At 39.3% G+C, this 23,637-nt stretch overlaps 1 protein-coding gene across 4 annotated transcripts in view; it reads left to right on the forward strand.

Moving 5' to 3' along the window:
- Window positions 1-23,637, forward strand: part of TBL1X (transducin beta like 1X-linked) — a 198,166-nt gene that overhangs the window by 119,686 nt on the left and 54,843 nt on the right. The window lies entirely within an intron of this gene.

Genomic DNA, 23,637 nt, shown 5'->3' on the forward strand with positions numbered 1-23,637 from the left:
CTTTGACACATCTTATTAGCAGTAATGTGCAAGAAAAAAAACCTTTGATTTTCCAATGTCAGTTTTATTCCCACTTATTATAGGACTAATATAATGAAGAGCAACATAAAATCCCAAGTCTCTAAGACCATACAGCAAGAAGTGCAAAACCTCCCAGCAAGGCTGTATTAAATCTGCCTAGCCATGGCTGAGCTCCTCATGGTGGAGTTCTCCCAATCCCTAAGTGGCCTGCATCCTCCTGGGGTCACCTGCACTGTGGTGACAGCTGGGACCCTCCAGGCTTTGTGCTTTCAGCTGTCGGGTGTTCATAGGGGTTTCAGTAGGGAACAAATTGTAAGGCATCTGAATACCAATATTGTATGGTTGGACTTGATATTAAAGGTCTTTTCCAACCTAGATGATTATATGATTTTATGTGCGACTTTTGGCTCCAGCCCTTCTGCTGCCTACATAACCTGGCAAAATTGAGTATGAACGTTTGAGTATTTTTTATGCTACTAATATTTCCAGATTTAACCATTCACTCTTTTAATGGTAGCAGTAAAAAGTGACTGATATCAAAACTGGGCAGGTGACAATGATCATCACCCTCTTTTCTTTTTTTTTTTTAATTTTACTGTCAGTTGTCTAATTAATGCTGCTTGGTATAAAGGAAGTCAGGTGTTGATTTCAGTAGATACTGTAAATGTTATCAGGTTTAGTCAACTGTATCTTGGAAATAGAAAACTGCAAAGTTTCAACTACCCCAGCATAAAGAAAACCTTCATTCTGAATACCCCAAACCCTGAGGGGAAACAGAGAAATTTTAAAGGCATAACAAAGAAACTGTAAAAGATAAAAATAAACGTGGGAGGTGACATAAAAAAGAGTGAGCTTAGAAAGTGTATAAATCCAATTTTTTTGTGCGCTTACATGTAGTCCCCTGCATCCCTCCTCTTCTTCCTTGTAAACTGTGTCTCCCTTAGACCTGAAAGCAATGAGATTGTCTTGAGTACCACAGCATCACTGTCATGCCCCTGCTTCACTTGAGAGCCATAAAGTCTCATCCTTTCCTTTAATAGCTCCAGTCCGTTTAGTCGAGAGCTTTAACTGAAAATTCTTTGGGAAAGAGGCTTTGCCTTTACGTCTCCTGTCAGAGGGACTTGCCATATTGTGCAGCAGTTAAAAAATAACTACTAATACCAGCAATGAAAACAAGGGAAGCAAAAAAGGCAAGAATGTGTATTTGTGCAGTTGCTGAAAAATGGAGTATACTTTTAGCACTTCGTTCTCTTCCACTAAGAAAGTGCTTCTGCTTTTATTTTGTTGCTTTTCTGGAAGATGAACAGAGGAAATACGGAGATAAGCAATTGTAAAGGGAATTTTTGGTTGTCTAAGTACACGCACAAATTGGATTTCCCCTCCCCTGCTTCTGGCTATCTGCCAATTAATAATTTGAATTAACAGGAAGCTGGAAGGTTGGGAGCGTGATGAAATTCAATCAACCTTGAATTCAAAGTCAGGGTTGGGTTTTTTTATGATGATGATGTATCTTGAAGGGAATTTTGAAAGCGAAAAGACGTGGTGGTTTATATCCTTTGATAAGGTTTGCCTTATAATTTTGGATTTTGTTTCATTTTTTCTATACATTTTGTCCAGCTAATTACCATGAAATGCTGGTGAGATGAATGAACCCTAAGTGAACTATTATAAAGCACTTTACAGTGAGCTCTAAGTAAAAATATTAAGTTCTACTTCCCAAGGTTGCAGAGTTGGAATTGAGATTTAAATGTAATTTTGGGGAATCTGTCTTTAGCTTAAACTGCTTAGTTTCTCCATTATTTTGAATTACAAAATGTACTTCATTAGGATAATATGGAACAAGCTTGAAATATTATCTCTTAATTTCAGTGTTCAGATGATGGTCTGATTCACAAGCGTGTTGTGGTTCAAAATAAATGTAGAAATTTTCGGTGCTGCAGGTGTTTTTCTTTGTCTAGCACAAAAATGGCTTAGGTGTTGTACAAGACCAAACATAAGACTTGACAGCAAAGGATTATATCTCTGGATAACACTGTTTTTCTCTATGTGTGCTGGTGACTGTTACGAAATTTTGCGATATTCCAAGCTTTTAAAGCAAGGTGGATTATGTAGGACGTGAAAACAAATATGTTTCTTTTTAACACATTTTTAAGCTAATTTAAACAGACTTTAATAATTCATAATTGTTTTCTGGATTTACTGTAACTTTCATTTACTGTCCAGCTCACTTGTAGGCATGGTCAAACTAATCTAACTGATAGCTTAAGAGTGATTGTAAAATGCTTATGAAATTTTTTCTAAAGGATTTCTCTTTAGTTAAGTAGAGAAAAATGAGTGTATGCATAGATCTCTTAATGTGTCACACAATTTTTTGCTTTAATTTTTAGATACAAGTTACACCTGCATCGCTGCCTCTGCATCATATTCACACTTGAGCAGAGACATTTTCCATGGCAGGAGCAGTGCTGTAGTGGAGAGTGCCATGGCAGGAGTCTTTGCTGCAGTGATTTTATCATTCACCCACCAAAGCCACCTCACCTAGTGTTGACTGAAGCTGATAGGACACGCCTTTTCAGGTGTAAATCAAGGTTACAAAACAAATGCAGTGGAGCCAAACTTCAGTCAGACATCCTGATTTTTATCCATTTGGTTTGGTCCCTTGCTGCTGTTTATAGTAAGGTGGCACCTAATGTAGTGCTCAGACTTAGATGAGGAGTGACACCAAGGACCCCCAGATGCAAATCCCCGGCCGGTGTGGACTGAAAGCTGGTCACACACAGCACCTTGTTGTGCCACAGCCGCCTTCTTCCACACACTGCAGTCCTTCCTTGCCCACACTGCAGACTTCTGCACAAAGCAGGTGAGAGCTGGGGAGAAGGAGCAAAGTTCTGCAGTGAGACCGACCACTCCTAACAGGTTGCAAGCTGGGGTGTGCTGAGCGAGCACATATCTGGGGACTCCATTCTGCCTTTGGTCCTGGTCTCTATAGCTAAGCCAACCAAACAAAAATGTGTTTATGATTCCAGTAGTGGTCTATCGCCATGTTTACAGGCACAGTTCAGCTATCCATGAGTGGTATTTCCTCTTGTAGTTTGTTCAGCGGTATTTATTTTCCTTGGTTTTGAGGTTAGAGAGGTTAATGTGTGACTATCAAGTACCAGACATGCTTTTAAAACTTTAGAGAGTTTTGAACAAATAAAAGGAAAATGTCAATTCTCTGTCAAAAGTATAGGCCAAGATGTATAATACCGGAAGTTATAATTCGGACTTCAGACACCCAGAGCAGTTTTCCCATGAGTCCCTAGTGTTCATTCTTTGGTGAATTTTGCTGTAACACTGTACTAAAATCATAAAGTTGTTCCAAGTGAGGAAAAAAAAAAAGGCATACTGCATCTTTTTTGTTGTGTGTCCTGTGGCTTTATGCATACTGTCACTTTTTCATTATATTTGTAGCTCCATAAAATATTTCTCATCATCTATATATAAAAGTATTTGAAACCAGCATGGCATTCATCATCACCATCATCATCAACAACTTCTCTTTAAGTTGTTGTAAATTAATGTAGTGCCCAGAACAGGAGCAGAATAGGAAAACCAGTCTAGCAAGTTCCTGGAATAGCTGTTGTACAGAAGTTGTTATTTGCTATCTTAGTTACAAGTCCAAGAGCTCAAGCGTTTTCTGTCATCTGTCAATACCCCTCATTGAATATTGTGATACTGAGATGTGAGTTTCAGTTATGGCCTGGAGCTACACAGTAATGAGCCAAAAAGGGCGGTTGAAGCACCAGGAACACCTTGCAAATTGTTTCACCATAACTAATATCCTTGGGCAGATAAACAGTCCTCTTCTGTACCATAAGCTTCACCTTCTCTGTGGTCTCACAGAGTACAGTTGTGCTTTGCTGTGCTTTGCTATGGAAGGAGCCTTCAGAGTCTGTGAGCATCTTGATTGTCTCAAAATTGTTGTTTTATTGCGTTGACTAACACCATTTATGTTCACTTATGCGAATTGCTGAACAGGTGGTAAGTTACCCATTTTGCTAAGCAGCAATCTGTATGAATAACTGGTTATCCTCAGAAAGGAATGTATTAGTGGCATGGTTTCTGTTGGCTTTTCTAGAGGTCATGTAGCTTTAATAACGATGAGATCAAACATTTGAGTCTGGACTTTTTTTCTTACTAGTTCCAAGACTATGTGAAAACAGCCTCAAGGGAATCTTTTGGAAGAGTTTATTCAGATGCTGACTATCAATAGTATCTCCAATGTAATTTCAGAAATGGTAATATGGCTGTTTGCTGCTGAAGTGGAGCTGGGGTCAAAAGTACTGTTTGACTTCTGAATGCAAATGTCTTGCCACATTTCCCTTTGGAAGCAGCAGATAACTAGAATGAACTGAAACTGGAGACTGTGTTTTTTATGACACAGATTGAACTCCTGCCAATGACAAATTTCAAGGTACATTGTGAAAATGAAATGATGCAGTGCTAGCTAAAGTGCATGACCTAACTATGAATAGATGTACCCATGTGTACAGCACAGCTCCTACCTTTCTTTACTCGGAGAGAACAGTTTCACATGTACCAAGGTCGACAGAGTGGTTGTATCCTGCAAAGCTCATGTCATGCATGAAAGTACATAAAGACCATCTGGGAACTATAAAAATAGCCTGTCCTGACTAGATGATTTGTGTGGTGGCCAAGGACTGATACGCTCATTCAGGAAATGGCAAAACAATGTCAAACTTGTTGGGAAATATCCAGACTCACTTTCATCCTTGGGAATGGCCTGGTATCTCATGAAACGAAATCCACAAGGAGACTTTAGACCACACGGTTTCTGAATGCCCTGAAGGAGTCTGTGTGAACTGAAGTGGTTCAGTGTGGGCAGTGGAAATGTTAAGATTGTTCTTAATATTTTAAGATTTCAGGCTTGGTATATCTGAAACAGATTGAGAGTGATACTAGAATTTAACTCACATCTAAAGATTTTTTTAAATGTTTTTAAACTTTTAAAAGGTTTTTTTTCAAGTTTTTAAATGAGATTGTGTCAAATTTGTCATACAATTTACTACATTTTGCCACATGCTGGTGAGCTTTATTGAGCCATCTCCAAATAGCTTATGCTATGATCTCATGTGAAGATGGTTTATAAAGCAAGATTGAAATGTTTTCATTGACTGACAGGAATGCAGGACATACAACTAAAATCTGGGTAATGTTGGCTAGACATGGAGTTTTTTTCCTTAAAAAGTCAGTCTAGAAAGAATGATTCTAAAACAACAGAAATAGCTATAAACAGTGAAACTCAGTTTCAGCCTTTCTGTGCAGAAGAAATAGAGATATTAATGACTGGTTTTCTGACAAGCATTGATGTGTCACGGGTGACACAATAGCAGCTTTTGAGCACAGTTTTAATGAGGTTATCATACCTAAATGACTTGTGTAGAAGCCCTTAACCTGAACACTGTAACCTGTGACAAGTCCGTCTCCCAGTTTTGTTGTTAATGGATATGCTAGATAAAGCTGTTGAGGTTCTCCAGACACATCAGGCAGGCCAGGCACTATTTTAAATGCTGTCAGGAAGCCTAAGAGATGCTATTAAGAGAATAGCTGTAAACCACCTCCCTGGTCTGGTTTAACATTGAGCATCTAATTATTGCCATACATTTCTGACCTCAAAACTGCTATATTGAAGAGAATGTATTAGTGTGAAGGAATTGGATGCTATTCTGTTAAATAGTTTGAGTCCTCTAATGGCTCGTTTGGTTACTTATACTACCTACCAGAAGAATAGTGTGTAAAAGCAAGAAATTCTGATGTGCCCTGTTAATTGAGTAAAATCTAACTATATCTGTGTTATCTTTCATACTTATTGCTGAACTTGAATGGAGATTGGAGATTCGATAGGTCCATGCTATTGTGTCCCCAGTGCCTGCAGTAGCAAATTCTGTTTGTTAACTTACCCCAAATTCAGCCAAAATTTAGGCTGATTTATGGGAAATAGAAACTGGGAAGTTTTGACTTTAGAGGGAGTTCAGTTTCTGAATTAACACAAAATTAGGGATCTGCTCACAGCTCTTTGGTCTCCTGTGTGGTTTTTTTTGTATTCTAATTGTAATAATAATAAATAATGGCCAGACTTCACGAGCGAAGATTTGGGAAAGGTCATTAACCCTTCGAGCCTGCGCAGTGGATTTTTTAGGTGAGACCCAGCATGCGCTGAACTGAGCCCACCCTTTAATCCTGAGGTTCATCTGCCGGGGCCGAGCAAGCTTGGACAGTGGCAGTGAGGGTCTCAGGACGTAGGTTTGTTTAGAATGACCTTCTCTTAGATGGATTGCCTCACAGGGCTGACGAGCTCCATCTGCCCGGGGGGGTGGGAATCGAACCCGGGTCGCAGCGGTGAAAGTGCTGCACCCTAACCACTAGACCACCAGGGGCCCCATTCTAATTGTATAAAGAGGAATTATGCACTTCTTTCAAATGTGGAAGAAAACCATAGAGGATATATACTCAGTACCCTGAGGAACTTTTTATTTTATTTTTCATGGGGTGCAAGAGTATTTAGAAAAATCCGTTCTGTCTTCATATAAATAGTTTGATCTTCTGTCTGAATGAAGGCAAAATCTTCAGAATAGGGTATTCACATCTAATATTAGTAATATTTCAGATCCTGTCTTGGGAATATTTGCCTACAATGTAGTTTACCATTCTTCTGTGTGTAATCGCTTACTTCTGAAAGCGACGTGAGTAAGTATCCTGCTTATACCTAAAGAGTATGGATGATTCCTTGAAGGACAAAATTGTAATTTTATGTTAGAGGTATAGTTACAGGCACCAGTTCTGCTGGTGACAAAAAGGTAACACATTTATTTCACTTGCTGAATACAAGTCTTTATTTGTGTGTGATCTTGGGGGAAAGGGGAAATTAAAGCTGGGGTTTTTTCGGGTTTTTTGAGCACGACTGAGTGATTTCAAGTGAGGGAATGTAGTGTAGGTGTTTCAGGAGTTGTGAAATCTTTGGAATACCGACTTGAAGCAGAAGCAATTGTGCAACTTTTCTGTTTTATAGCCTCACCTGTAATCAAAGTAAATGGTGTTTGCTAAATGAGAGGGTGAAATTAAACAGCAGGAATTAAATAGGAAACCATTTCTTTGCTCTGGGAATGGAGCCTCACTTCAGGTGGCACTTTCACCTGTCACAGCTCTTGCTAGGCTGCATCCCACAACTTGGCACTGCCTCCATCTTTGCTGTGTGTGCCTCCTTGCCCTTCCACTGCAGCTTTCCTGCCATGCCCCCAGGATGTACATACATGTACGCAGTCTTGCCCATCGTCTCTCTCACAATGCAAACTCAGTCCCCTGAGTTTGAGCCCCACAGTTCAAGCTCAGCTCAGACCTTTCCACATGTGAAAGTTCATGGTGCCTCTTCTCAGGCTTAGCCAGCTGGTTCCAGAGGGAAGCTCAGGAGTTGGATTTGCCTTTGCTGCTCCAGCAGCTGGTGGCAGGAGAGGCCATTGGTAGCCTTTGCAACTTTAACAGCCTCCCATTGTAAGGTGCCTTCAAGTGTAGATGGTTTTCCCCTTCAGCTTCACCTCATAGGCACTGTAGCAACTGGCTTTTAAATGACTTCACCTGAGCACAAAATTTAAATAGAAGTGTCTTTATAATCAAAAAGGATCCTTATAAAAAAGTAAATAAAAGTTGTACATTTCACTTTAGATAAGCCAATTGCCCCGATTTAAAAATAAACCTGCTGCCAACAGAGTATTTGTTTAGAAAGCGATTATAAGAGTTGAGACATGATATTATCACTGGTTAGCTCACATGAAGTAAAACATTTTTAAGGGTTTCATTTGATATTAATAGATACTCATTGCATCTTAGTGACACTATATGTCTTCCAGAATATTTTACAAATTAATTAATTTAAAGAACTGGACCATATTTAGTGATGAAGTAACAACATTGAACATGCATTCACAGGGCTGTTTGATTCATTGGAATTCATTTTAAGTCAATGATTTATTTGTTACTTACTTCTACCTCTAGCCATGACTTCTACCTCCACACTGGTAGAAATTTATTTGACTTCCTGTCTCTAGGCTTCTCCTTCCTCCACTACTTCTTTATTTTTATGGTAAGAAATATGCAACTCAGTCAAGAGATCAATCATCTGGAGATGATCTAGCACTTGAACCTTCACCCTGAGCATGTCAGCCACCCTCTGCACTAATTAAGAGATGCTTTGTGGAAGTTCAGTAGTGAGGATGGATGCAGCTCAGCTGGTTGCTGCTGCTGTAACAGAGATAGAACCAGTAGGAACTGAAAGCTCATTTGAAGCGAGACTGGGAGGGGCAAGTGAACAGCTGACACATGGATGAATGTTTCAGATCTTTTTTTTTTTAATATGTTGTGTCAGAAGGATTAAGAGCCATTCTACACACTAGCATTATTGGCAGTTTATGTTATGGACTAACTTGCAGTAGAACTAGAAAGACTGTTGTTAGTTTTGCTTTTTGAGAAAAGCAAAACTTTTAGAAAAAACTAATAGAAATAATTTTGTGCTTGGTACTGACAGTTGAAATGATCAGAGAGGCTAGAGATGTGAATTTATGAAACATGTTTTATATTCATATTCATCACAGATGCACTGTGGTCCTTCACTTTGGGAGAGAATGGATGTGGTGACTTAACCTCCTAAGCATTGATGACATGTAACGAGAGCCTCTGTGTAACACCAAAACCTACACAGAAACATTTAAGATGTATTAGGTAATGTTTTAAGAGTACTTCAAAAAGACAGAGCAGTAAAAAGCCATTAATGTGACACTATTAATTCCTGAGGTGGGAGATTCATTTCTATGTAGGAATTGGCATTTGCATGTGCATAAAACTATACTTTTCTTAGACTATTATTATCATTATCGATTGTATACAAACACCCCATATTGTGTTTTATTTTATTTTGCTGCTTTTTATACTGTAGTTCTTATAAAAGGAATGCAGATTTTATTACTAATTATAACTGATTTTCTTTGTTAGTGAGATATCCCTAAATTATTACTCCCCCTCCAAAAAAAAGTCTTAAGGTGCTTGATCTGGGTGTATGATAAATGCTGTATGGGAGTGTCTATGTCAGGTCTTAAAATAAGAAAGCTGAGAGTTTAAGTTACATGCTATAATCCTCTTACTGCTTAGTTCACATAAAGTAAAACAATTTAAAGGTGTTCATTTAACGTATCTCCATTGCATCTTAGTGACTACATGTCTGTTACAGAGTATTTTACAGGTTTTAATAATCATGGAAGACTTGTGCATATGTTGGGTTTAAAGTGTCAGCAGCTAAAAAACAAAATTTCTTCACAAAATATCTGTTGTAGCATTTTTTTCCTTTTCCTAAAGAAAACAAAAAGCTATTACCCTATCAGGTAACAGTGATTTATTGGTATGAAATGTAGAATAGGTGAAACCTTTTTCTAAGATTTCTTTCACAAGGTTTTTCATTGGAAGGAGGATCATCTGCATCAGTGCATTTGTGGGGAAAAACTGTCTTTTGAACCTAGGGGATTACATCAGGCATATATTAATAAAAGAGAAAGGAGTAATTTCTTGCATCGTTTTGAAAGTCTTGTGCTTTCTTTGTAGGTGGTAGGGTTTAGAATATCCCTTTTCTCAAGCTCCAGGTCAGCTCTGTACAAGTTGGTAGTCAATAAAAATTTAAGTGATGGCTCTTCACTGATGCATTTTATTTGATTGCCTTTTGTCTAGTTTATAGTACCAAAATATTGCTCAGTGACAGCTGAGCCATGGTAAAAGTGACATTGGAAAGTACGAGTTTTGTTTCCTTTCTATTTTGAATGCAATCCCTGAGGACAAGAATGCATTGAATGGTGTATGCTTGTGTGTATTTCTTATGTTTGAAGGAGCTGACTAAAAATGAGCAGTTTATTAAGAGCTAAAAATTTCAGCAATTTTCAAATTAAATTTGACCCAAGTAAAATACAGGTGCTTAGAAGCAAACAGCTGTGCTGTGATTTAAATCTGTTCTTAACTGGGAAAAAAACAAGTGGGAGAGGGAAAAAAATCTACTTTATGTTTTTTAAATTATACTTCTAAAATATTTTAATAACTCCCTAGGCTAGCTAAGTGTTATAATCAAATGCTTAGGAGAAAAATCCTTAGCTCATAAAAATAATAAAAGTAAGATGTAAATAAATAGAGCTACAAGGCATTAAAGATCACATGGTCTGAGTCTGCGGGAATAAACTACTGATAAAAATTAGTATGAAGGCCAGCAGAGAAATTTAAAAATCAGTGTCATGTTTTGGCTATAATATCTTTTCCTCTGAAATACTTGTTGGCAAGAAAGTATTCTCCTCTATCTGGAGAGACACCTGAGACTGCCATTTCAGCTGTCCATAAGTCTGTAGCCATGATGCCCTTTACCCTTCCCAGTGCCTGTTGCATCCCTCACCTTTTCCCGTGCATCTGTGTCTGCTTTTCCTTGTATACAAAGGCATGAGTAGGAAGCAAAGTTAATCCAAGGAAAATATACTTCAATTACAGCCTCTAACAAACCTGTGCCATGCATATACAAGTAGTATTTTCAGGAGACTTTAGTCAAATGTGGAAGGATTTTCACTGTGACAGAAAAGACACTTTACCATGGGAGCAGCTTCTCTGCCACAGGTCAGCTCCCTGCTCTGAGGTATGGAAGCACTGGAGATTCTCATTGAAACACTGAAACTGTATAAATATCAGCAAAACTGGTTTTCACCATCTTCACTCTGAAACAACTGAACTATTTTTGCTTATGCCTTTCAGGAAAAAAAATTTGCTTGAGGCAAAGACTCACTGTGGAACTTTACAGTCCAAATAGTTAAAATGGAGTCAAATTAAAGGTTATAATATAAGCTTATAATGTGTCATACTTAAATATAGGTGTTGATGTCTGCTCCTTGCATAATACTACAAAGGCTCTTGAGTTTCTGTAGAAATAAGAAGAGAGCAAAATTATCTTCCCTTAATAAGGAGATGTAAAACATATGTAAAGAATTGTGATGAAGAGTGAAAAAATGAATGAAAATTCGTCTTTGGACAAATGCTCATATTTACATCACTTTTTTATTGATGCTGAAAAAATGGAAGTGTAAATGGTTCATGACTCTGCAGCCAGATACTTGAAATAAACAAGGGATCATTAAGAGTGGTTACAGATCTCTGTTTCTTTTCCCATCTGTGGGAGTCTAATTCTTTGCTCCATAGAGTTTTTGTTTCGGCAACCTGTAACCAGGTGTAAAGTGTGCTCTCCTGGGAGCTGGAAAATGCAAGTTTGAACTTGCTAATTCTTAAGTGAATACTTTAATGTTCAGTCTCTTAAAGTCTGTTATACCACTTCCACTGCCACCTTTCTCCTTTTTTTTTTTTTTTTTTTTCAAATAAAAGTACTGAGTCAGTTCTCCACAGCCAAAAGTACAAATTGGATCCTGGATTTGGAGCGGAAATTTGAAGCAATGAATCCCAGTCTCAGACAAGTGTCTAATCCATGTCTACAGGAAAACACATAAATCTTTGAAACAGGCACATAACTCTCCCCATTCCTTGTAGAGGGAATTTCATAGCTAGCTAGTCTTTGAGAATTATGTTCCAGGAGCTGGATGACTAAAATACTCTCTTGGTTACAATATCCTTAGAAGATCTAATAGGCATGACAGTATGGAGTGTTACTCTACCTTCCTGCATGTCTTTTCCAAGTAAAAGTTCTTTTTCCAAATAAAATTAGTGAAGAGGACAAATGAGTAAGACTGTTCCAATTTGGAAAAATTGCTTCCTTTGAATTAATGCTGATATTGATGTTCATTTAAAAGCTGTATGAAGGTTTTGCCTCTTCATAACGCCAGCGTGATTTCTCTTTGTGCGAACTAGAAGAAACAAATAATCTGGGCAGTATGAGTGGGAGCGCAGCCAGGGATCAAGGGACGGGATTGTCCCCCTCTCTATGGTGCTTGTCAGACCATATCTAGATACCGCATCCAGTTTTGGCACCTGTCACAGGAGAAATGTGGACAAGCTGGAGGGAGCTTGGGAGGACCCAGGGCGGCGGGTCTGTAGCACTTGCACTGTGAGGAGGGACTGCGGGGAATGGGGCGGCCTGAAGAAGGGATGGCTTTGGAGGCACCTGACAGCCTCCCAGAACCTGCAGGAAATCACTGAGGAAATGGGACCAGGCTCCTCACAGTGGTGCAGGGTGGGAGGCAAGAGGTACAGGTTGCAACAGGTTTAGACTGAGTATAAAAGAGAAATGTTTTCCAGCATGTTCGCATTGTGTTGGCAGTGGAGGAGCCTGTACCGTCTCTGTCCTAGCAGGGTTTCAAGCTCTGGTGGGTGCAAGCCCTCAGCAGCCTGGTCTGACCCCAAAGCTGGTCCTGCTTTTGGCAGGGGGTAGGACTAGAGACCTCCAGAGGTCCCTTCTAGCCTGTGACCCCTCAAACCTTTAGGCACGCAAAATCCTACTTGTTTTCAGCAACTTTTATAATATTTCTGTAATAGCAAGTGTATGATTAACGCCAGCCCTTCTGATCACCTGTAGCCTCCCTAGAGTCCTTCTTGGAGTGAAGGCCAAAAACTTACAATCTATTTATTCTCTGATGAAGTAATTCTTGTCTAGGGATTAAAACCTTTAAAAGCTTCTCAAAACCTGTATGTGTGAATTTAAGGCTTCTGTTCTCTCTATCGTGATTTTTTAAAGCAGGGGAGTGCTTTTTTTATTTAATCTGATCTAACTAATAGCTATGTCATAATATATTAAAATCCTTCCAGAGAAGTATTTAACTGAAATTTTTTATGAAAACCTGAGATTATGTCATGTCTGTCTCTGACTCTCCAAGGATTTTTTAGTTCATCTTAGTTTCTAGGCTGGTTAGCTTTTTCAAAAAATAGGTTAAAAAACTTTTTTCTAGCATTGCCTTTTAATCTATAGACATTGTTATTTATATTAGGGCTGTGTAGGACTTCATGATGCTGCCACCAGAAATGTGATTCTTTGTCTTTCTGTGTTGTACATTCTTCACCCATCTACAAATAGAAAAAAGAGTGAGGACTGGCAACTCGCTCTAAAAATACTATCTGAAGACACAAACCTTAGAAGGTGCTGCTGCTTATGTCTCCTGCTATCCCTAGACTGGAGGAAACATCAGAATTCCATATTGAAATTAATGAAGAATTGATAGAAGACTGGGAGGGGGTAAAGCCATCATATGTTTGGTACCTTCATATGTGGTCAGAGGTCAAAATAGTTAAACATCTTTCAGCTAAAGAGAAGCACAAAGTCTTCCACTGGTCTTACCAGTAAGACAGAAAGCAGGAAAACCTAAAATGACAAAGAGGCGGCCTCACCCCTCTTGGCCAATTACAGCATGTAAAGGGCAGAGAATGGATGAAAAGGCAGATAATGTGTGTGATGGTGTTGTATAACTTGGATTATACTGGATACATTCTGTGCGAAATTTTCTTTGCTATTTAGATCCTGGTTATGGAGTATCCAGAGGAAAAGTTAAAGATAAATTAGTATCTGAAGTTGGCGCTTGAGGTGGTTTTTATAAGACCTTAATTCTTAACCTTAATTCTTTGTATTGATTTTTAATGGGAATTTTTTCTGCAATATTTAGCAATGTGAATACAGAAGAGTAACTTAGAAATAAGCTTTTACTTCAGTGGTTGCTTAGAAGTTTCGGCAGGCATTCTTTGAAAGCAAATTATTTCCCTCCATCCTTCTTCCTTCCTTTTCCACCATCCAACAAGGAAAGTAGTACTACCCCTTCTATAAAATGGAGAATCTTCTTCAGAGCTCAAACCAATATAAACCAGGAGCTAGTGAAACTTTAAAAAAAAATGAATACACACACAAAAAACCCCCACAACAGATTTCCACTAAGGTCTAAATGTTAGAAGTAGAAATATACAGCAGTGAAATATCCTGAATTTATGTATGTATTTTTCTATTCCATTGCACTGTTCTATGTAATCTTTGTCCTTATGGCTTTTAACATTGGCATTCTCTTAGGATTATTCAAGGGAAAACATTAAGTATTTATAGCCATAGTTAAAATCTTTATAAATAGTTTATAATAGGATCTGCCATAATAAAAGTTTGAAATAGTTTCCATTATAGTTCTTTGTTTTCACATATTCTAAAATTTACAAAATACGGCTTTTGGGGGGTAAAATTTTCCATGTTGTGAGTCTGAAAACTATTTCTGCTTCGTTAATTTGGAGTATAATCCTTTCAGCTATTTTGGAATTCTAGACAAATGGGAAAAATGCTTTTTCCCTTTGTACAATAATAATAAAAATAAAGAAAATCTTCAACTACATTTTTAACAATACTACAGGGGAAATAAGTGAAGGTTGAAATGTGTGGCAAGGCTTTTGCTTGCTGAGGGGGAAAAAAAAAGTTATAAATGATGGAAAAATAACATCAAACTGTTTCCAGTAACATCTGCTAAGCTTATTAGCAGAAACTAATAAAAATCCACCCCGTTAATGACATCGCTGCACATTCCCTTTGCCTGAGGCCATCCAGACATGAACTAGCCAAGCTGCTGTAGCTCCCTGCTGGCCTCTGGACCTTCACAGGTCTTCCACATGGTGCTCGCTCACTGGACAGATCCCACATTTTGAGGTTTCAGGGATGTGCCCATCTCCGCTTCCCACACGTGATGAACAACGCTGGTCCTTCTTCTGTCTGCTACTTGTAGGGATCTGCAGCTGTGTGGGGCCAGCCTGCATGGCTAAAAAAAAAAATGTAGGTTGGTTAGCCTAGCACAGATTCATATTGTTTTACCTCATCTTATACATAGAGTTTTGCTAAGTCCAAGGGTGGTCTTTGTCATGCAAGTTACAGGTGTTGTCATGAGACAGTAGTACCACAAAGGTTTTCACTCTTAGTCTTTGTCTAACTGCACTTGTGTCAGGGTGTCCTAAAAGATACTGAAACAGAATGAAATTTTTATGTACATGGAATTGAAACAGGTTTTACTGGATATCTGGGTCTTGTGGGAGAGATGTAACAAACAAACCTACAGGTATGTGGACAAACAGGCCCTGCTTCTTGACGCCGCTGCTGTGTCCGTGATGCCGCTTGCCTGGAGAGCATTGCAGGGGCCCCGTAGTTGTGGGACAAAGGAGCAAAATATGGGACCAAGTCTCAAAGCCCTTTACACTTTCACCTCTGTGCGTCACTTCCCTGGTGCTGAGGCCATGTGCCTGTGCACAGTGTGCTGGGTGGTGGAGGTGCCTTCTGCTGTAGTGGGCACTGACACCACTGCAACCAGTGAGGTGGTAGTGGTCTGGTCTTTAAAATGAGAATTTACCCTCGGGGTGGTATAGGAAGTGGTTTATGTAAGGAGCAGGGTAAAAAAGCACACAAGGATCTTTTATCCTTACCTTGCTCTTCAAAAATAAGGTGCACATGCAAGACACAACCCAATTCTTCAGCCAAGTTAAGCGCTCCGATGTGTTGGGAAAAAGTAGGATTTTGGCCCCTGCTACCACAATTTGACCATTTTAAGCAGCAAAGTTGCAGGATAAAAATCAGAAATAATCAAAAAGCCTTATTCAGATATTCTGTCTTTTGAGCAAGGCCTTCAGACTGTCTCTCACTTGTCCTTCCAGGCCCATTGCTCTTACGTTTCTTGCTCTGGCATTGCCTCATTTAAAACAGGTGCCATGGCTGCTAATCCCCACTGCCCGTGTGGCTCTGAGGTTTCTGGAAGCTCCTTTTGTGTTCCAGCTGCATGGTGTCACCTCAAAGACAATGTTTTCTCAACTGGACCATGGCCTGTCTCATCACAGCTAGTGCCTGTCCGTGCCCGTTCTTGCGGGCCAGCTTGGGACTTGAGATACCTCACGTTTAAGTGTATCTTTACTATTCGGTGTCAAACAGCTGAAAAAGAAACCACACTTTATTCTAGATATTTGGGGAGGAGGGATGTCCATTCTAGAAGTTCATCTGTGTTATTTTACATCTGAAACAGGTACAACCAGTTCTGGTAGGAACTCATGCCATCACACTCATTCACCTCAAAGCACAGATGAAAAATGTAAATATTTGGTTTTGTCGAGGTTTTAGTGAAAATCCAGGTATATTAAGTGAAAAGTTAAATTTGAGAGAGCATTAGTACAGTGGCTCTCTTGCCAAAATTAAAGAAAATCAAATATTGCTAGAGAAATTGTGCCATCTTTTTAAAGTTGCAATGTTCTTTAACTTTTTTGAGCATCTAGCACAATTTGTAAGATTTAAAGCACATTTTTATTGCATTACGTGCATAGAAACGCACATGCACACAGACAGTCTGTTACTGCACAATCAGACAATCATGTATTTTGGCCTAATTGGTTTGAAATGAGTGGACACATACCATTGTCCCTCTGCTTGTCCTAATTGCCATTTTATGCTCATGTAAGGACGAAAATCCTTGGTTCTTTTTAGTGGCAGGATTCCCAATTGACTTCAGTTGTTCCAAGAGTGATGAGGGATCTTGATTCTCAAACTAAATCCAATCATGTGTTTTGATTTCTCAAGCCTCTGTAATTCCTTCCTTTTTTATTTTAAAACAATTAATTTCATTTTGTTTACAATTTCTGGGCCTACTGTCAACTGTTGCTCTCCCATTAGTCTTTATTTTTTCCTTCCTGGACCTTTCCATATAATATGCTAGTATGAACAATATTTTTGTTTATCAAAAAAGAAGGAAGTTTCCTTTTCTTAGAACCAAGCTATAAAAGAGGTTTAACACAATTGCACTAATTAAGAGGAGCAGTGGGGGTTTTTTGCTTTTTTTCCCCTTAGCAAAGAGACAAAGAGGAAAGATCAATACTGGAAAACGCATTTCATTCTGCAGCAAAGGCAGTTGGAAAAGATCCACTTGAACTCAGAACTGAAATGCTGGAGGCTGCTGTAATTAAGTAAATCAGCTGAGAACTGAAAAACAACCTGATCAAACTAAGAGATTATAAGTATGAAAGATCTGATGCAGAGTTCAGAATCTCTTTAGATAGAGGAAGTAGAGTTTGCTGGGAATTTGGTGATTAAAGGCTTGTCTTTTGTTGATGATTAGTTATTTTGCTCTGGGAATTGTTGATTAATTGAAAAATGTTTGAATAGCACTTAGAAATTGCTGGAATATCTCTTGCTGCCCTTTCTTTAAGTAAATAGAATGGATTTGGTTCCAAGTGGCCCTTCAGTTTGAAATGTAATTTATAATTTAATGAAACGTAGTATTCATGCAGAAATAAAGCTTTCTGCAACAATGTTCACTGAAGTGTTTAACTGGCCAAATTATTTTTATAAATATTTTTGTGTTACTTTTGCTTTTATTTTTTTTTCATGTCTTGATAGTTTCCTGGATGATGTGTTATTTTGTTAACATTTTTTTCCAGGAAAGGACAACCATTTTGATAATCTATTGCAGATTTTTAAAAATATAAATACAGTAGGCACTGTTATGATTTTAAAAAATAGAGATTCATCTGTTCAAAGACACATCTTTATAGATATTGCATAGTAAATCAACCTTCTCCCTGAACAATGTTTTGATTTTATTTAAATGAAAACCTCATTTTTGTCCGGTTTGCCCACACAACATTTGATTCCTCAGGAGTGCCCTCGTGAAGACAGAATTATGGGTTCATTGATCAGTACCACATGTCTATGGTTGGCATTCCTTCTATGTCCTTTTTCTCCGATTGGCACCAGATTTGGAACACCGATATGGTAGAGCTCACTGGTTAATAGTATGAGATCCAAGTGTCGGATCCAAGGTAGACCTTTATTACATCTGTGCCATTTTTTCTGAAGCTCTCAGGTACAGATGAAGTTGTTACAACTTTTCATAGAATCACAGAATCAGCTGGGTTGGAAGGGACCTCTGAGATCATCAAGTCCAACCCTTGATCCATTACCACCGTGGTTATGAGACCATGGCACTAAGTGCTACATCCAGTCTCATCTTAAAAACCTCCAGGGATGGAGAATCCACCACTTCCCCAGGCAGCCCATTCCAATGCCTGATTACCCTGTCTGTAAAGAATTTTTTCCTAATATCTAACCTAAAGCTCCTCTGGCAGAGCTTAAGACCATGCCCTCTTGTCTTACTGATAGCTGCCTGGGAGAAGAGACCAGTGCCCACCTGGCTACAACCTCCTGTCAGGTAGTTGGAGAGGGTGATGGGGTCTCCTCTGAGCCTCCTCTTCTCCAGGCTGAACAGCCCCAGCTCCCTCAGCCTCTCCTCACAGGATTTGTGCTTGAGTCCTTTCACCAGTCTTGCTGCCCTTCTGTGGACCTACTCCAGCACCTCAATATCCTTCCTGAACTGAGGGGCCCAGAACTGAACACAGTACTCAAGGTGAGTACAGGGGAAGAATCACTTCCCTGATCCTGTTGGCCACACTGTTCCTGATACAGGCCAGGACCCCATTGGCCTTTTCATCTGTGTGTGGTCTTAAAGGCAGCAGTGAGAATGGGAATGAGCCGTAGCTCCCTGGGTTTGTTTTGGTATAGTGTGGTCTTTTAAAAATCAGTGGAAGTTTAGTGTAAATAAGTAGATTTAAAACCAAAATAAGAACCAGGCTTAACATTTGGCAGTGCAGGATTTCTGACAAGCCTATTGCCTTCTCTTTTTGAGGTCCCTGTCCTTAGTGATCTGCTATAAATGATGGTGACAGACATCCAAGTGAGACAGTGCATACTGTACAGCTCAATAACCATTCCCAAAGGAGATTATTCTGCAGAATCTCAGCTTTTGTTTTCCCAAAACAACAAATTTGCAAATGCACTTGTGACGAAAACTTCAAAATATTAACAGCATAAGCGATACAAAGACATCTGTGAGCATCTGTAAGGAGCCTAGGACAGTAGATCTGAAAGGCTGTAATCGCCTCATTCAGTAGTTCCTGTGACCTGTGAGGATCATTTGCAGGGTGAGGATAGTTAACTATTCACCTCCCCACTATGGAAGGCCAGGGAGGTATGGTGTAGTTCTTACTGTGAGCACATCTTGATGTGCTTTCTTAAGTGCAAGGTCTCCAGAAGGGGCAACTGGGTTTTTTTTGTTTGTGGTTTGTTTTTTTTTGAAGCATGATGTCTTGCTCAAACCTTAAAAGGAAGAGTCAAGAAGTCATGCCTGCACAATCTGCATTTTGAAGAGGGCTCACTGCTAATTTGGTGACTGACATGTGGAGTTTGGAAAAAACCATCCCACACCTTGTAATCGGGAGTGCGATGGTCTCATTCCCTTGTCAGGATACTTGTAAAGAAAAGACTCCTTAGTTTCATAAAATGACAGGAGAGACTGTGAGGGGAGAGGGAGCAGAGTGTGCTCTTTTCCTCTCCGAGAAGTTTCATTTGGCATTTTTGGAAAGTAGCATACTGGAGTTTCCACAAGAGGAGGCAGCTGCGATAAAAGCCAAGACTGAGGAATGCACTGGTGTAGGCCAAGCAGAGCTCATTACCCTTTGGGGAAGAGCTGCTGGCTACTGACTCTGTTCTGGCTCTATGGTAGGGCACATCCGAGAAATACAGAAGCATAGAGCTCATTGAAAGTTTCTGATGAAAGCATTTTTCAACAGAAAATACTGAGATTGCCTAAATGACTAATTTTTTGAGAAGTGGCTTCTGGCTTTGGGAAATGTTTTTCATTAAACTACAGAATATATGCAAAACAGTAACACATTGATTTGGCTATACTGTCACGGTGCCTTCCTAGAGTCTATTTTCGTCTTCTGTTCACATTCTCTTCTCTGACATAGGGAGACTGTAGTGGGTCCTGAGAGACGCACCTTGGTGCATGGATCCATCTTGGATGAGAAAATGGGAGCACAAAAGTGTGAACTCCAGTTCCCATGCAGCAAGGCATCAATTTGACAACATTCAATGTTTGAACTTTTCTGGAATGTGTTCATTTTTATGGAACTTCTCCTTGCCTTTTTTTCCCCAAAGCAAATATGCAATTTCTCTTCACACCTCCCTATCATTTTAATGACAGTGTTGTTATCGGTAAAACTTTGGTTGTGAAAAGACATTTTGGACTAGCCTTGTCGAACAAGTAGGTAAATAGTGTAACCTCTCCAGGAGATAAAATGAAAATTTCTATGTTTCAGTTGGGGTTTTGAGGGGTTTGTTTTTCAGGGGATATTACAAAAATGACCCCCAAAAAACCCTCCGAGAAGTTGGCAACTGCTCAACACTGAGTTAAAGTAGACTGGAGCTTGCAGATTTTTTCACAGTGTGGCCTGACCAGCCATCTGATGCATTTCTATCGGCAGGGCTGGACGCATAAATGGGAAGTGTCTGACTTCCTATTTAGGTTTCAGGTTTAGGTTTTAGTTTAGGTGTTTTCCCTAAATGTCTGGCCTGTTTCCGCCTTCCTGAGGGGAAGATTGACTGGTAACTCCCAGTCCCTGTGGACAGCATGCTGCAGCAAGTAGCAAATGTAAACTCATTTCCTGAAATAACCTTGGCCGTTCCCTGGTCCGGGGTTAGCCTGGAGGGCAGGACACGGCCCTGGAGGACCCTGTGACCATCATTTAGAAGAAGGGCAAAGGAGCTGAGTCTTTAGATACTATTTGAAAATCAAAGTTATTTTTCCTTGATTCTTCAGCCAGATCTCCCTTATTTATGGCAACAGTGCTAAAATATACCTGATGAAGGGAGAGCAATCCTTGAGTAGGGGCATGGGATGTAAAGAAACTGTTCTTAGTTCACCTGGCCAGCACTGTGCTGAATTACAGCTATACATGAGGCTGCCTTCTCCAGAGCCACTGGCATGGCCCATTAGCAGGATTCCCAGTGCCCCAGGAAGGTTTAATTTGAGAACAGTGGTATGTCAGTGCACAGAGCCAAATGAGATCCATTGGTGTACTCCAGGAATCAAGCTGCCCTGGTTGCCCAGAGCACAGGGAAACTGCAGCATTAAGCTTCACTGGAGCCAGTTCAATGCCAGATGAACCACTTCAGCAAAAGCCAAGCAGCCCTAGAAGCACAGTGGTGGCATATTCAAGCTAATATCCTAGATTTTTACCTCTGTGTGCAAAACATTTTTGCAAAAACCTCATTTCAGTAGATCTGAGAGTTGAGTCTTTATTTAAAATAAGTGTTTAATTTTGCATGATCTTGACAACCCATCCACTGATGGGGTTTGTATGTTTTAGATACATTATACTTTGGGTAGTCTTAATTGACTCAGGTCACATGTTTGGACATTCTTAAATGTCTGCAGCATCACCACCCAAATTTTTAAGCTGAGGTTTAAGTAAATAGAACTTCCCATTATGTGTAATTGGGTGCAGGAAAAAGTGTTTCAAGTAAAGAAAGTTGTAACACGTTTGAATGCCTTTTGTTAATCCTCTTGACATTGTGAAGAATGAAGATGTTATTGCTGGTTTAATGTGAAATGTCTCCAAAGGCACATCGGTATTCTTCATACACTGTACTTTATTACTGTTTAAAAAAACTATTAATCTAGGTAATACCAGTCTTCAGTAAAAAAAATGAGATCATCAATTAGAATTAAATCTATCACAGTGATAACTGAAGGTTTCTGCAGTTTTCTACAGAAGTTTGCATTTCTACATTTAAAAAATATTGGTTTGTGGGGGAGGCTAGTTGTTTGTACCTTATGAATCAGCCTCGGAGATACACAAAATATAAGTATGTTTCTCTCCTCCCTGAAATGTCTTTTTAGCCACTTTTATTTGGGCTGTTTATCTGCAGAGAAGAAGGAAATCAGAAAGAGCGTTAATGAAATTGAGTATGGTCTTTGTCTTTCATAGCTCAGCCAAGTTTCTAATGAATACGTTTCTCTGGGTAAAAGCCAAGAACTGTGTATTGCTGTGGATGGGTAAAAGCTTTACAGTTGTGTATCTGATCGCTACACTGGCATCTGTGGGAGGGAAGAAACCTTAAATATGCGAGTGGAGATCATCTAGTTATTTGTGGCATGGTAACAATGTGTATAAAGATATGATCTGACACGTATGTCAAAGTAATTCCTGTTGACTGACTTCAGGGAAAATGCATTGTAAATCCAACTACTACTTGGTGTGCTTGGGATTCTGATGCAAAGGTAGCTATGGAGCTTTTTCTTCTGGGGCTGTCAGATTATTTATTTTGCAATCATGCTGATTTTCTCTGATTTTAATTCATTCAAGAAAAGTCATCTTTAGAAAAACAAAACAAAAACCAGCACTCTTCCTTTCCTTTGCTTCTCTTTCCTGAAGCAACTGTCTGTATGTGGGAAATAGCATGTTAATGTCTTAAATTGGCAGGATGAATCCAGAAATGGCATTTGCAGTTTCTTGTGTTTTTTTTTTAATAAAGTTCATCTTACCACAGAGTACGTCATTGCTGAAACTGAATTTTTGTAAGAGGTTTCATCTTTACCAACTTTCCTACCACCAAATTCTGAAACAGCTATTTTTAAAATGCTTTTAAAAGTGGGTTTTTCTCAACTCACAGCTATCAGATTTTCTTGATTTAATATTATCATGGCCATAGCAACGATACAGATGTATTTTAAGCACTCAAATGTGAAAATGGCCTTAACTGTTGCTACAAATGTCTGTCTTGTTCTTCATTGTACAACAATGATTATGCAAAAAGGGGCATAGGGGTTTATTAATTATTCAGCTCCAAGTCTGTTTATCTGGAAGAAGTATGTATAAAGTTATACTGGAAGTGGTGCTTTCACTGGCTGCAGTTGCCAGCCTTGGTAACTGAAGCCCTTACCACTGTCAGTGCTTCCAGTCTCCAAATCATGTGGCAGACAAATTTGAGCCCATTTTGCAGAAGAGGGAGTGAAAAGAGACCGAATGGCTTCCCAGGGCAATACACGGCGGGTGTGACAGGACTGGCTGTTGGATACAGCTGATGCTGTCCTCAGCCAGAATCTTAGCAGAAAGTGCTCATCCTTTCCAAAGGAGATGAAATTTTCCTTACCGAGATTGCATGATTTTCAGTATTTTATTTCTTCTTGTTCTCTGTGAAATGCAAACTGTAGTGATAAAGACTGGAGTACTTGAGGACGATGCCTCCCAAATTAGCAAACTATGGTTTCTTATGGAAAACCAGCATCCAAGCTATTGATGAAATACAGCCTAGGATAATGAAAGGCCTACCAGGGTTCGAAAGACCTCCATTTACATAAATATGCAGAGACATCTGTTACAGTCATGAGTGACCTGCTGGTTTAAATCATCACCAGGGGAAACGTCGTCGATCAGCATCGCCTGCAGTAGCAGGTGCTACTTTAGGCAGCAGGAATTACTGAAGAGGTTTTCGATGAACAAAGACGACCTTTCCGCTTGCCAGGAAGAGACATACGGGAAATTGAAAGAAACAGCACACGCCCACGGTCTTTCATTTGTGAGACACGATGAGAGCATAGTGTGTGCCTCTGCGTCCAAATCTGTACGTGATTAGTTCTAGGTATAGTGTGGATGACAATGTTCCAAAGTTTATGTCTGAGGAGTATTATGTTTTTTGAAACCAAACTACTTATGTCAGATTCCCAAGCAGGAATGAATCATCAAGATTTAATGGAAAATGTTCAAAATAAA

This window comes from Lepidothrix coronata, unplaced genomic scaffold (assembly GCF_001604755.1).
Source record: "Lepidothrix coronata isolate B3197 unplaced genomic scaffold, Lepidothrix_coronata-1.0 Scaffold35, whole genome shotgun sequence".
Lineage (NCBI taxonomy): Eukaryota > Metazoa > Chordata > Aves > Passeriformes > Pipridae > Lepidothrix > Lepidothrix coronata.